The sequence below is a fragment of the Notothenia rossii genome (assembly GCF_949606895.1).
Source record: "Notothenia rossii genome assembly, chromosome: 1".
NCBI classification, from domain to species: Eukaryota; Metazoa; Chordata; class Actinopteri; order Perciformes; family Nototheniidae; genus Notothenia; species Notothenia rossii.
Genome location: NC_136912.1, coordinates 81,474,688 through 81,484,637, shown reverse-complemented (window position 1 = coordinate 81,484,637; position 9,950 = coordinate 81,474,688). Strand labels below are relative to the sequence as shown.

General features: G+C 38.7%; 1 long non-coding RNA gene across 1 annotated transcript in view; it reads right to left on the bottom strand.

Moving 5' to 3' along the window:
- Window positions 1-1,378: 1,378 nt before the first annotated feature.
- Window positions 1,379-9,950, bottom strand: part of LOC307012909 — a 116,981-nt gene continuing 108,409 nt past the window's right edge. The window contains exon 3 of the long non-coding RNA XR_013800764.1: window positions 1,379-1,507. This is a non-coding gene — a long non-coding RNA (uncharacterized lncRNA). The remainder of the gene's footprint in view (window positions 1,508-9,950) is intronic.

The window sequence follows — 9,950 nt, the reverse complement described above, 5'->3', positions numbered from 1 at the left end:
CTGATTATAGACAGCTGAGAAGACATTTACAAGCACTGGTAATCTCTTCTTTTCTGTTGAAGTGTGCACTGGAATCTGTGCCTCTCGCCCTCAAACCCAATTCCTTATGTCAACATTTGACATCAGCTATATAACTGACTGGTATGTAAAGCAACCGTCACAGCACAGGGCCTCATGCTGAACTCCTAACTGCTATTCAAAGCTTTTTGTTGGATGCCACGTGTATTGTTATCTACTGCAGACTGTATCTGACACCAAGACTTGTCAACTGTCATGTCAAAAAGAGCTGTGTTAGCAGAACACATGTAGTTATTCAAGTTATGCTGTTTTGTTCAGTTCTGCAGGTTGACAGACAACCTTTTATGAAGATGCGATGAAGTTATTTATTATCAAATCCTGTCCAGCTGTCATTCTTCAACTCAGACCGTAGAGATTTTTTTAATGAACTGTCTGACCAGGAAGCTTGACCTCCTGACTGACCAAATGTTCTCCTGTCTTTCCTATTCTGGTCCAAGGCTCAAAAGAATATACACTGTGTAGGCCTTTAAACACAAATCACCAAGGAACACGCAGACACAGAAAACAAAAACAAACAAACTTTCTCGCATCTATTCATTGTAGTGTATAAGGGTATGAACATAGTCAGTTCTAAATAGAGGCACATTTGAGTATTTATATTTGATCCAATGGATCAGCTATATCTTGAATTATTAAAGGCAAAACCATGAGCAGATTGAATAGAAAGAATGGAAGGAATTATGTGCACCACTCGCTTCGTCTCATTTGTGGTGCAGAACATCAATTCAAAAGATAAATAATCCTCAGTGTGATTCCAAAAGTACAAGCAAGGTTTAAGAGATGATTTACTGATCTATAGAGTGGTAGACATTCATAGGATATCAACAGGACTTCTGCGTTAGAAAGAGTGCCCTTCAACATCCAACAAACCAAGAAAAATGAATCGAGAAGTTGAGAGCTTCGAGGGTGATATTGTATGAGCCAATTGTTTATCTGCCATCTGGTTCACTGCATATAAAATAACTAAGCAGCAATACAAAACATCTGAAGAAGATATCTTTGGACAGGATGGAAAATGACAATTCAATATGAAGTGAAATGAACCATAAGAGTTGGGATCAGAAGAGGCTTAAGCCAGACACAACGCTTTGTGAATGTCTCGCCCTGTCATGTACGTATCAGTTCACACAAACTAATAAAAAGTGATGTTGGTTAAAGATACTTATGGATCTCAAGAAAGAGGCACACTCAAATCAGTGGGTAGTGATGCAATCCAACAGGGCCTGCTTCTATCTCAACCTATCTTGCTTCTATCTCAAACTATCTCGCCTCTATCTCAACCCATCTTACTTCCTTCTAACCCTCTCCCTCTTGCCTCTCTTTGGGGTCCTCATCCTTCTTTCCTTGTGAACACTGGTGTCTTCTTCAGGTGATGGATGCTTCTTCCCTTGCACACTGTCTGGGTGTGGACACTTTAAATTACCCCAAGCTGTGGAGAGGAGAAGAAAAAGGAACTTAAAAATAGCAATTTGAGCATTTCTTTTTAGGCTAATAGTTGCCCCTCTCTGAAACCTGCTGCAGCCCCCTTGTCACTCTTCAATCACTTCCTTATTCCCTTCCTCCTAACTTCCCTCCTCTCTGTATGTACAAAGGGGGAGGGGGGTTATTGATGATTACTCTGCAGACCTCTGTTACCTCCACCCATACACACACACTCACACCATTTCCCCCCGAAGGCCCAATCCCTCTTTCTCTTTCTCTTCCACTCCTCCGGCTCTTCCATGAATAATGTTGTCCCCAAGCCAGAATGAGGTCAGGGAAGTAATGGCGAGACATATTGTGCAGTTACGGCTGTCTGCAAATGGCCCATCAATAATCAAAGGCCACGCATTAGTAGATGCAACATTGCGTGTGCGTGTTTTTCACGAAATGAAAATAGATGAGGCTTTTGATTATCTTATCAACTAATCTCTTTAGCTTCGAATCCAATAATGCATTGTTTTAGGAAAATAACTAAGCATGAAAAATATACATTTGGCATTAATGGAACCCAAGTGTCTTCAAGATAGTTAGATATATTGTACAGAAAGACCCTAAGGATGACAACTTCTCTTTTGATTTCTTGCAAACGCTTGAAATCCAAAGCATTTTTTCACAAAATCTTAAAAGTATAAAGATGCTCCCACAGGTTGTAGGTACCAGCCAAATGAACTTTCGGGCACTTCACAAATAAATAGTTATTCCTGCAGTTAAAGTGATGAAGTGCCCACAACTCCAACAGCGTCTGTCTGACCACCAGCATTGGCAAATCAGCAACAAAACTTGTCATCAAAGTCCGTTTCAGCCCAAAGAGCTGCAGTTAACCTTCGACCCCTCACCTCGGCTGACCCTCCATGAAGTGGACGCTCTTAACTCTCGGAGACTGACAGCTTTCTCGAAAATGTTATTTAGAGGCCGTAGGTTCTGGGTCTCAGATATTTTGGATATAGAGAAGGGGGGCCGGCAGCGTCAATGGCTGGTGGGATTGGTAAAATCAGTGGGGCTGGCTTTGTGTTAAAAGTCTTAATTATGCCCCCCAGCACTCTCCTCAATCTCCTTTTACAACTCCCCAGCTTAAATATTTACAAACAAACCAGCGCCGTGGCCACATGTTTGTCTATTTGCTCATTTGCTGGTGATTAGAGAGCTCTTGTTACTGACTGAAAAGACCACTTAGAGGCAACGTACATCCCCCAGCAACACTCCTAAACTCCCTCGGCCTATTACCATTTGTGACTGCAACAGAGAATTTACATATTTTTACACCAATGGAACTGTTTTCTGTTTATCATGGTAAAAATGTGAAAAACACGATTCCCTGTATCTGTTTTTACTCCTGGAGGTAACCTTGTTTAAAGCAATTAAAGCCCAATTATTGAACTTTAGCCAAAACTCAGTAATGAACGTAATGTCCGCGTTTATTCAATTGCAGCTTTCTTGAAAGGGTTAGACAAAGTTTACGCCACCCTTTCAGGTCTTCCGCATAACCCTGACTTACAAGCACGCAACAGATTAAAAGTTTTAAGCGGTGCAGAGTTTCCAGATGGAGGAGAAATCAAAGTATGCGTTTAAGATATCAATAAAGAGTAGCATGCCAATAACATCCAGGGAGGCCGGGGCAGAAAGGCAGGCCGACCGAGCCTGTTGAAAGGAGCTGACTTCCATTCAAATAGACTCCAATTTCGTTCTGCTCCACTGAACAAGCTGAACAAATCAATACTATTCATCTGAAGAAATGCCTTGGTGGATATAGCAACAAGGTCTGCGGAAGGTTTTTTACCGGTAAGTGTGTGTTTGTTTTGTTGGCCCATTCACCAAAACAGAACAAGGCATGCAGATATTCAACATACATTTTTCTCGACCAATTCATATGGCCTTTTATGGAGTTTGAAACATACATAGACCTACGGGCCATATTTTAAAAGGCTAAAGATGAGGTTCCAAGATATAAAGTGAAATAAATGTATTTTGGTGACACGCATTTGTAGAAAATGTCAGCTGCTGCTGTGGAGCAGAACATTTTATTGAGCATATGGTTTTGATTTGGGGAATGTTTTATCACTCAGACTCTTTCTTCACACTGTCACTTTGAGTAACAGGTAATAATATTGATGAAAAGGCTACCAGCATCACCAAAGCTGTTAGTGTACTTGAGTGAAACCATGAGCCCTCCGATGGAGAGATGTGTCTTTTCTTTCAAGGCATTCTCATGTGTGGGCTCCAGTTCAAATACACAATGACCACAGTAAAGTGCTGGGTTGTGGGCTGCAGAAAAATTATGATTTATCCAAGTGTATATGCAAAATGGTTATTTGAGACATAAATGGTGTGTTAATCAATGCAGTTTAATTAGTGGCTTGTTATCTAGTTGAATAGGACGTTGCAGATTTTGCCTGAAAGTCATTTGTCTTGCCCTACCAAAAAACAAACGTTCTGCAATATGAATTATAAATAAGGGGGTAAAAAACTGTTTTAAGCACTGTTTTGTCTTAAGATGTTTATCAAATTATCAAACTGTTAGAACACTGACTTACAACTGACCTGTTTGGTATTAAAAGGAAACATAGACATTTGAGATCTTATTTTGCAGCAGTCTGGTGTTGGTTTAGCAACATTTAATCAAGATAACCATAATGGATCACTGTGTATAATGGCACTCTAATTTGGTATGGCACTTTTTACACAATAGGCTGCAGATGTAACACACACACAGTGGCTGTCTTGCTGGCTGTGGGGGTTTAATCAGCTGAAGGGGAATTATTTTCATACAACTCAGGGATGAAACGCATTGGTAAAATATCTCCCATCATTCATATGTTTATAATGGCCGACTGATTTATTGATACAATCGCATTAAAGTTGTATTTCTATGTTGGTATCACTTAACTTTAATCATTTATAGCATTTGGTAACAATTATAACTCACCCTGTGTAGACATGTTATATTTCTACAATGTGGTTTTACTATATTGACATTAATTATCTGTTTACACAGCAGCCTTCACTTATGCGTGCCCACAGGAGGAGTTACTGTTGCCAGATACATTAACACACATATAAAATGTCCTTAAAGCTACATACAACTACATTAAAGTGTGTAATAAATCACTCTTGAAATGGGGAAAGGGGGGGGTATTAAGTATTACTAATGCATCTGGTCGGGAAGTTTTTATTAAATGTGTTTATTTATATTTTGACGGTGCTGGCTTGACACCTTGATTGTAGATATGTACTGTATAATCCTCAAAACAAAAAGGATGGCTTATACTTGAGCATACAGTATGTTGATCCAAGCACATGTATAATATGGTTTACCTGTCAAAAAGATACATAATTATAGATATTGCTAAATAAAGAGAAAGAGGGTCAATGAGATCCCTCTGTAAGTTCCCTCAGCATCACAGCTCACCTGTCAGCAAGAGGTCAACTACAGGTGAATGCAGCATTCCCTTTCTGACACCTACACATACATAAATGCACACACAAGCAATTGTACACACACACACACACACACACACACACAAGCAATTGTACACACACACACACACACACACACACACACACACACACACACACACACACACACACACACACACACACACACACACACACACACACACACACACACACACACACACACACACACACACACACACACACACACACACACACACACACACACACACACACACACACACACACACACACACACACACACACACACACACACACACACACACACACACACACACACACACACACACCACAAATGAAATCACAAACAAAGTAGATTTTTTTTTATTTCCTGCATTATTTATTCTGCTTGGATACTGTCAATGTTGCTACCCCTCATTTCCATGTACTCCTTTCCTTTCCCTCAGTCAGACTTTTTTAAGTTTCCCTAAATCCGATTATTCTGATACTGTAATCATTTTTTTTTTTTCCCACGATGAAGATGCCAAAAAAGATGTCTTAAGTAGCATGCTTTTCCCTTTCTGTCCTCGGAAGATTCAAAATCCTCCTTGACAAACCGCATCGCCAGGCTGACAGTCTCGCACCTTTCTTTTCCTTGAAAAGTACATCCTACCATTCGACGCACCACTCTTAATTAAGGGTGGTAAGCTGTCTAAACCAGGGTACACATCGTGGGATTTATATATTTACCCATTGCATTCTTTGAACAATTATTATCCCATTTGTAATAAATGGAGGGGAGACAGAGGCAGCTTTTTCCCCAAGTTATGTAAAAAAATGACAGTTTTACATTTTTATAAAGCTGAATTTGCAGGAGAAAATGAGCATAGAGGTTCATTTGAAAGTATGTTAACTCATCTGTCTGCATTCAACTCTTCATTAAATTACGGTAATAAATAGTAATACATTTTTTAGGGTAACGTATAAACAGACACTTTTAATAATGGTTTTAACAGATTGTGAAAGAAGGGAAGTAAACCTGTATCCTGTCATTACTCGTAATCAAACAAACACTAGTCACATTTGATGTATCTCTTCTACAACACACGTATGTGACAATTTCAAGTATGTCACAGGCCATCCATCCCAAGGACGTCAGGCTGCGACTGAAATAAAAGGCTGAGAGTGACAGTCCCTAAGGAGCACAATGCTAAAATGCCACTGTGGTAGTCCATTTAGCACTGCACTCCCACCAGAGAGCCATTTGGTATCAGCAGCCATAATGGTTTTCTCTGCATCAGCCTCTTAATCCAACCTAGGCCTTCCACAACTCAGCTCTACGCTACTTACACCCCTGATCCCCCGGCTGGGGAAAAGGGGATGTGACAGCGACAGTGTCTCAGAGTCAATTACAGGTCAGAGGCAGTCCCTGAAGAGCCAACAACCGTGTTTGTGACAAAATGGACTGTCCTCATTCCTTCATAAAGATGCAATTTGCGCGAGCAAGTCAAGGCTTTTGTGGGTGGAGTGCAGAGTGCATCTCTTTGGAGACGGGGATCATGGACTCCCCGTAGACGATGCTGTTAGCCTAAATGAATAAATTATGAAATGTGCTTAATGTAAAAGTTGCAGCTCACTGAATTTAGACTGCATAAAGTGTCACAGGTTTAAAGTATGGTGGCTCAGGGCATTTATGACTTAAGTGGGCAGGGCACAATTCAACAGAGTGCAGTGTAGGAAAAGATTTTGAGAGTGAGGCAGGCAATAACAGACATAACTAAGCGGCAGATTCTTAAATCAGAGAGAAGAGATCCACAAATAAATAACTAAGAAACCAAGCAGTAATCAAGGATAACAACTTTGGTAATTTGAAGTACTTATTTGATAGCTTAATTAATTATTGGACTAATAATAGTATTGTAGCCGTTTGAACTAAAATTGAAAACTGACGTTCTGCTCAGTTAGCTGGGGAGTTAATTAATAAAAGCCTAAGCACATGTTTTATTAAAACATATTTCCAAATATGCTGTTTGTATATAAATACAAATATATTCAGTTGTGAAATTCAATTCTGTTCTTCTCATACACTTTTAATTTTAGCAAATGTCTGTGCTGGGCACATGGTGCACAAATGTTGTTATGATTCAATGTATAATGTTGTTTCCAAGGACCTGTTGTGTCATCCAATAAATCCCAGCTTTTGCACCTTTTTTTAACCTTTCTCTCACTGTAGATATTACACATTTGTGTATGTAGTTTGAAAGTCATTAGACTGAATCTAGATCCTATGAGGAATTTCTGGAAAGGGTAATAGCGTATAGTTGGGGCACCCTTGAGCAAAGTACTTAAATGCCTCTGTGGATTTACTGGTTATCAAAATGACCAAATCCCCTGAACAATAAAAATGTATTTGGGCGGGTGAACTCTTTTCCCCAGCAACTGTTCTGTGAAGCTGCAGAATTAAATAGGAGCTCCTCGGTTCTACTCGAGCCACAGAAATAGGCTATCAATATCAGTTTTGTCTTTGTTTTGTCTAAGCAGTGTTTTGACCTCTGCACTCATAACACATGCACAATATTTGTATCAGCCTAATAGCTGAAATGCAGATGTAAATGAGAAACAGATGCAGTTTTGATATTCTGTATATCTTATATCATATGCTGTATAATCAGTGTTTTGATGAGCTAACTGTCTGAATACTTAACTCAGTATTGAAAGCATGTCTACATTACAACAAGTCCTCCAACTCATACGACCAAATAGGCCGATTGTTCAGGCCCTTATGACCAAATATGTCGTTTGTTCAAGCGCTTAATACAACCTATAACTACGTTTGAAAGTTTTCGCCCTCTAGTGCTCCCGTTGAATGCAAACGTTACAGATGGTCGTTTATTCACAAATAACCCTCTCTGTAAAATCCTAACTTGTAGGATGGTTTGGCCATTAAAATGCTTTTTGATTAGATTTCTAGCGAGAAGTGTATTTTGTACTTTTAGAATCCACGTCCAGTCGAAATGTAGGATCTATAGTTTGATAGATATTACGAAGATGGTTTGAGGTTTCGACAGCCTCCATGTAAAGCTACGGGTTGAAAACAGTGTTTCCGGTCTCAACGTTTTCATAATAAAACCAATGATCAAATGATTTAACAGTGATATCTGCACTACTCATCAACTAAAAAACATCTGTTTATCCTTGTTAAATATACGACATTAATTGGTTTAAATTGTTGGCAATGCTTTTGTGTTTTTCCCATAGGTTTTTCTCTTTAGATTCTGAGAGACACATTTATTTTTTCAGAGGTTTTGATAGGCTAAAATCACGCCGCAATGCACATCGGGATATGGTGTTTATCCGACATGAAATCAGAAAACATTTAAAAATAATACTTTATTCCGAGTGTTCTTGCTTTTCTCTTTGAAGTCATCACATAACGGCATTGTAATACACGGTTCGGCTGCATTAAATATTACACATCTGCCTTAGTTCTTTATTTATAGAGCACTGATGAGAAGACTTCTAGACAAACAGGAAGAAGTGCTGCCGAAACTAAATATGTGACGTGAATCATAAATATATCAGCAATTACACAACTTACATTTATTTTCACACAATACGTCTCCTTGCAGTATCAACACTAATTCGGCTGACTTTTATATTTGATCCAATTGGTAGATAGGTTATATTTCCACCATAACGGTGCACAGCTGATAGAAAGGGACACATAGTGGTTAAAAAACGTTATTGAATTTTTTTGTTGAAATTATGTAATATTTTGTTGAAATTATGTTATATTTAATGAAAAAAATATTAAGAATACATACTTTCATAGGGGGGAAATAGAATTCAATGATAGAAATATAGAATAGATAATATCAAGAAGATACTGTAGTGATCTCTACAATACAACAGTTTAGTGCAGGACGTCCAAAGATATTAATAGGAGGATGTGCAAAACAGACAAACTAATAAACCTTTATTCAAACATTAAAGAATACTTTAAGTTAAGGTCTTCTTTTGAATAAGAAAAAACGTTGGGGTTATCCACAGATAAATATTAAGTCTGAAAAGTACTTAACGTCTAATATATTGCATATTATTTTGGCACTGGACAATCAACTTCTCTGAATTTGACTCAGGTGTGACTCAGGTGTAACTAAAATGTCTGATTTAAGGGTTGTTTATATTTCACATCATTAATCAGAATCTGCAAAGTAACTAAAATAAATGTAGTGGAGTAAAAATCCCAGGTTAACCTCTGAATTGTAGTGGAGTAGAACAAAGTAGTGCATGCTGCTTTAACAAAAACATTTCCCAACTTGGGAAATTTGCCCGCTGATCAATAAAGTATATCTTATCTTATCATCTTAAGATGATCGATGGCTACTGCCCTATTTGCCTCTGAACCTTGACAAGTGCATGTTTCAGGCTTATCAATGAACAACAGGAGGGGTCACAGACATAAGACCAGCTGTTAAATAAAGCTCTTCTGACCTTAGCTGTCATGTGGGTATATTAATGCTGCCCATTATGGACACAGCAATTTTCACCCATTTATTAATTATATGTTTTAAATTTGATAACACCACTGTGTTTCGTATCCCCTAAACCTCCAGGGGTGTAAACAGTTTAAGACTGGCAACTTCTAATTGTGTGAAATATGAAAACGTTGCGAAACACACAATGGCCAGCATGTGTAGTTCTGGGGGGGACCGGAAAAACTGTTTTCAGCCCGTGAGGGTTGACGCTAACTTTACATGGAAGCTGCCGCATATACACGTTATCCTGGCGAGACCTCAAATCATCTTCGTAATATCCATCAAACTATAGATCCTACACATCCACTGGACGTGGATTCTAAGAGGACAATATACACTTCTCGCTAGGAATCGAATCAAAAAGCATTTTAATGGCCAAAGTATTCCACAATTTAGGATTTTCCAGAGAGGGTTATTTGTGAATAAACGTCCCTCCAGAGT